Source organism: Pezoporus occidentalis, unplaced genomic scaffold (genome assembly GCF_034315485.1).
Source record: "Pezoporus occidentalis ecotype Australia unplaced genomic scaffold, CSIRO_AGI_Poc_V1 ctg227, whole genome shotgun sequence".
Taxonomy (NCBI): domain Eukaryota; kingdom Metazoa; phylum Chordata; class Aves; order Psittaciformes; family Psittacidae; genus Pezoporus; species Pezoporus occidentalis.
The window spans coordinates 415,854-421,853 of NW_026914148.1; positions in this window are offsets into that span (position 1 = coordinate 415,854).

The following is a 6,000-nucleotide window of genomic DNA, read 5'->3' on the forward strand; positions in this document are numbered from 1 at the left end:
TTTTTTTATTACGATCTTTCTTTCTAAAGTGTCCCTGGTTTAATTTTGAAAGAGCCCCGTTGTTCATTCTTTGAGACCTAAGTGCTCAGCCTGAACTTGTTGAACAGTACTGTCCACAATAGTGGATTCCTTAAGGGAAATATGAATCAAAGCTACATCTGCATGCACAGGAGACCTGGCGTCCTGTAAGCTGTGAGGCCTCACTAACACACAAAACATATCGTTAAGGCTGCTGTGCCACTAATGAATCACATAATCACATGTATTCTTTACAGTAAGAGACTTGCTCATGTATTTTATCATGACTGAGTTTCATATCTCTACTGAGAGAAGGTTAGACCCAGTCAAGTCCTTAATCATTTTGTTTGATATAGTAGTACTTCAATTAGCAATAAGAGTGTCAGCTCTAATTTGCTGTGTTGGCCACTTGCAGTGGAATGGGAGGGGGGGGTGAGGGAGGTGTTAATTATTTTTTGTATTTCTTTTCTTTCCCCTCTTCCTTTTTTGCTTACTGCTGAAGGAGTTTGCACATCTAGTTCCTACTTCTGAGCTCTTTGGATAAGGAGACTAGTCTGTAGATAACATCTTTAGATCGAGAGATGTAATAGTTCAAAGTGTGATAACACTTCTTAAGTCTTTAAATATACATGAGCTGTTCTCCCTTAATTGCAACAGCAAGTGCAACTGGGGGAAGGTAAATGAGAGTCTCACATTGCAGTGGTACTACGTACTATAGCTGTAGTGCCAAGCAAGAAATACAACATATCCCTTGTTTTCTGGAAGGTTTCAGAGATGCTGGAAAGATTTAACAGAAATGTTCAGGTCACTGCTGTGTAATGCTTGTTATCTGCCAGTGTGGAGGAAATGGACCAGTTTCCTTAACCAGGGTTTACAGCTACATGATATCAGTTAATTAGGCTAGTAATAAGCTGGTTTATTTATGAAATTTCCAGAGATCACAATGCCTCATAAAGATCCCAAATCTGCACTAAATAAATACTACTAAAATAGGCAATGCTAGCAGGTATTTTAGCTTAGCATTGCAATTTTGACAGCAGCCAGGGCTGCATGTGTTTAAAGGGTGGGATGTAAGCCTCACCATTGAGAAGTTACTTCCCAAGGTTTCTCAGCAGCCAGAAGCTTGTCTGGAGGCCTGGAAACAAGTGATTCTGTCCTTTCAAAAACTCCCAGTCCCTTGTGCAGGGCAATAGTCTTGCAATTATAATTCTGATGATTCATTTGCCATTTATTGACTCACAGTATTTAGTTTTCTACTTTTGTCCATGGTTTTAGCCTTCTAGTAGGGGGTGGGTTTTCAGGGAGGGAGCGGGGGGGGGGGGGGGTTGCTTTTCCTCTTGGGGAGCACACTGAGTGTGCTCAAGCAAGATGCTGGAGTGTCAGAGGGTACTGGCAGGGCTGCAAGGAGTCTGCAAGGAGTGCAGAGGCAGGAGAAGTTGCAAGCCTAGCCTTAGGGACCTGCAGCCCCTGTTGGCTGCAGCTCAGAAAGTCCTGGTGCTGGCTGAAACCATTCCTGGAAATTAGACCCATTCAGACTGGGAAAGTTCCATAGCCTGAACACACTGATACTGGTAGAGAAGTGTACCACTGCTGCTGCAAAGGCATAGTTTGTGTCAGGATGTAGGCATCTTAAACTGGCATAACTGCTGCTCGAGAATTTAGTCGGTTTCCTTTGCCTCTAGTCTGCTGCTAAAAAGAGTTTCTTGCAGCTGAGTTGGTACTGACAACTGTTTCTTTAAAGTTAGGCTAATACTTAAGGAGGATATCTGTGGCGATTTGTAATGTGACCAGGACTCACTTTGGGCTCAAGAAAAAAGGATAAATACAGTGTGTAGATGTTGTACTTTCCAGTGTCTGGCCTGGGAAAGAAAGGGAGCATGCAGGATTTCACCTGGCTAATCCTTATGCCTTCCAGCAATTCTTTTCAACAGCATCTGATAGGCAGCCTGAAAAAGGTGCTGTAGTATTGTACCTGGGTGCTAGCAGCAAGGGGGATGGGTGTGTGAAAGGAAGTGAATGTGATCCTGATAAACAGTTCTCAGTAATGTACAACCTTCAAGCACAGCAGAGCACTAAATTGTTGTGATATTACTATAAGTGATATAAATAATACTGTGAACATTTTTCTGTTAGACGTTTTAGTGCTGGCAAGCCTTGGCCAGCTAATAACGAGAGAAACCAGAAAGATTCTTATGCATCCTAGAGATCAACAAACAGTCCTCCAAGGTAGGCTGAAACAGTGCTTTGACAAGGAGGTAATCTTTCTGAAATAACACTGAAAGCAGAGAGCAGAATAACAATGAGTGTCAGGAGTATTGAGTCTACAAAGGATTTGAATGCAGAGGGCAACAGTGACAGAGATTGAACTCCAAACGGCAGAATTAAAAAGGTTAAGTCACACACACAAAACTTCATACAGTCAGAAGGTGCTGCAGAAATCTGCCAAGTCTGTCAACACCCCCCCCCCCCCGCGCTAACAATGGTATTTTTAGGCAATATCATTCTCCTCAAAATCTGCATTAATTCACGTGCTGTTGTTTTTTTAACCTGACACTCAAAATATCCACTGAAAAAACTCTTCCATTCTTCAGCAAGTGCTTGTCAGCCAAGGGGAAAGGACTGATGCTCTAAGGCCTCCATTTTGAAACCTGGCTTATTTCAAGAGCCACCTCTGAAAACTCAGTGCTCTTTTATCACAGGCATCCATTTCCGTTGGTTGGCTGTAGCAGCACAGAAAATTGTCCAGATAATTTTTTCTGTGTGGATGTTATAAGGTCTAAATTACACTACAAAAAGAAACACTTTTAAGCACATTGTCTCTCTCTCTCTCTTTTAAATCTAATGGATATTTTTTTTTGTATAGGCAAACAGAACACAATAGAATCTTATGTTGAACCATCTTTTAGACTTTGTACCTACAGTCTTGCTTGTTCTGCTACTAAGTACTGGTATCAAAACCAGAAACTACCGCGTAAAATGGTGTTTTCTTTTAAACACCTGAGAGACATAAAATACCTTTCAGATTTCTTCATTTTTTAAGGTCCACTGACAGTCTACAGGTTTGGAGTTTTGCAAGAAAGTGGAAGTGGTTATTTGGATTGACCTGTATGAGTAATTTGCTCTTTTATCTAGGTCCATTTTTAGCTTGGATAATGGTTGTTTGTACTTTAATGAAGATAGGCTAACAAGGATTTTCTCTTGGCTTCCAGCAAACTGAGCCAGAAGAGATGGTATGTTGTGAGCTGAGCTACTTGGGTTTCATTCACCTGCAGTCACATCTGTGTGGTTTTGCAGAGCCATCTTCAAAACTCTACTCATTCACTTCTTTCAGAGACAGACATCAACCTGGTTTATGGCTAAGTTAATTTTCTAGGTCAGTCAGAACTTCACAGGTTTGAATAAAATAAAAGCAAAGTAGACAAGGTTTAGCTATTAAACCTCTCTGTACCCATGCTTAGTTGTCTGACAGAATTAGGATCACTTGGACTCCACCGGGTAATCAGATCAGGTTATCAGCCATACAGGTGCCACCTGGGCAGCAGGGTTCATGTCTGAACGTTGAAAAGCTGCTGCAGCAATGGAGAGCAGTTGCAGGGTTAGGTACACAAAAACCCATCCAAACTCCCAGTAAAATCAAATGGCATCTTTCCTTCGACTCTGACAGAAGTTGGGTCAGGCCTCCCATGAATTGTAATGAATAGTTATATTAATCCACTGCTATGTAGCTGTGAAAATCCTGTATCCCCTTCACAGAGATGGTGGTGCAAGGCTAAATCCCCATGGATATTTGATTGCATTCTGGCTCATGTAGCGCTAAGAGCATTACCAGGCAGCATTTTATGTAAGATGAATGCTCTCTACAGTACTCACAACAAATCTCAACTTATTGAAACTCCAGTGATTAAATGTTTTACAGACCCCTGCAACATCAGAAGACTCTGTGAAACAGGCATGGCTGGTTTCCATATGATCTCATAGGGATCTGATTACCATTTTGGCTTTCTTCTCACAGTCATTCAAGTGGACCTTCAAGCAAGTGTAACCCTTTCACTTTCAGACTTTTTGGTATGCAAAACACTTGCTGCAGGGTAAAAGCCTAGAGTAGAAAACATATAGCACTGGAACCAAATTGTCAAATTGATTGTATCTGTGCTGGTCTTTAAGTACAGTACAGCAAGAAATGAAGTAAAGTAGCTATACATGTTGGCTTGGAAAATTTCAGGCCCTAAACTGAAATTAAAAGGTCTCTCTACAACAGAAAGTCTGGGCTAAATACATTCTTGCTGTATCAACTGGGGCACATGTTTGACGTATGTCCTTGCATTGGCACCAATTATTGATAAAATTCTATTTGAAAGGAGTAGCTGACAGTATGGTATGTGCAGAGTATACTCACATCCAGTTGCTTAAAAGGTAGTTCCTACAGATTAACAGTGTGACCAAAGTTTTCATTCCTCTCCTTTTGGAGCAGCACATTACAAATGCACATCAAAGAAAATGAGCTCTATTCTGGCTTACAGTCTAGGCATGTTCCTGACAAACCACATCTGATGAAGAGTCTTAAAGAAATAGCACGAGCAACACTGCCGGCAGCTCAACAACAGAAGGGCTGGCCCCTTCCACCAATGAAGGGAGGCTGGTTAATCAAAGGATTTTGTACCAGGGAGAGGAACTGTGTGCTTTACATTGTAGCAATGCAGTCAAATAATACATATGCAATGACCTAGCTAGGCAGCATTCTAAGAAATCACATTTAATTACATATCTTTTCCTCTCATGATACTCTTCTCAGTTCCACTGTAGTCTGGGAAATCAGTAACAAATGTTCATTTTGAATGTCTTTATTCTCTAGCCTTGGACTAATTATGTACATTCCTACTGTCCTTATAAGGACACTTGAAACAGTGAAAGAAAATGTGCAAAAGAAACCTCCCTTGGTACTTTTCAAGGCAATAGGAACAGAAATTATGAACCAAATTGAATCTTTCCCAGTGTGGAGTGCAGCACCTTCTGATAAGATACTGCTGGCCTCTTCCCAGGGTTATTGGCACATTTTGTGTCTGTTACAGTGCTGAGCACCATCGCCTTTCATGAGCAGAGTGAGCTGCCGAGTCAAGCATCCACACAGGGATCAGGGCTGCTCTGTTTTATTGCTGGCTATTTGCTACCTTGGCCAAACCATGTAAAATCTCTTATTGAACAATTGCTTAATCTACAGCACAGGCCTGACCATGCTTTTCTAAATCCTTGTCAGTGATCTGTGAATGAAAAACACAGGGCATGCACTGTTATTATCAGCATTAGCGAGGTGATGCTGGGGGTCATGACACCTGGAGTGTGTCAAAGTCACAGGTGTGAAACAAACAAGCTCTTTATTAACTAAAGTGTGTGCGTTCCTTCAAGCCACTGTAGTTTAGGCACTAGGGTCTGTATTTAATAAACTGCCATGAGATGTGGCTTGTTTTCTACCAGGAACAAAATGTTTAAACAAGTTTGGTGAAAATAGCAAAGATTTTCACATATTCATGGGGAAAGCAGTAATATTTCTTTAAGGGAAAAAAGAGCAAACTACAAGTTCCCCTGGTCTTGGCAAATCACGAGGCGTTTTTCATTTTGTAACATCAAAGTCGGCTCCTCTTCTTTGATGTCTTCGCATGCTGTTTAAGGTAAAGCATGAATGAAGAAATGTCAATCTGCAAGGTGTCCATGTAGTTTATGCTGAACACTGAAGAGGACTTGTAGATAAAAGGCAAACACAAGGTTTGATAATGAATGTCCAACAAGGAGGTGTGCATATCTAAAAGGAAACACTCAGCTGGAGAACAGCTCTGCAAACCTTAAAACTCTGCTCAACCCAAGTTTAAAAGATTAAGGAAAAGAGGATTTTTTTTAAAGTGTGGAACCAAGACAGCAATGCTGTAAAAAAACCTTGTTAATTTATAAAAAATGAGTTCTCTTTCAATGGTTTAACTTAACAATCAA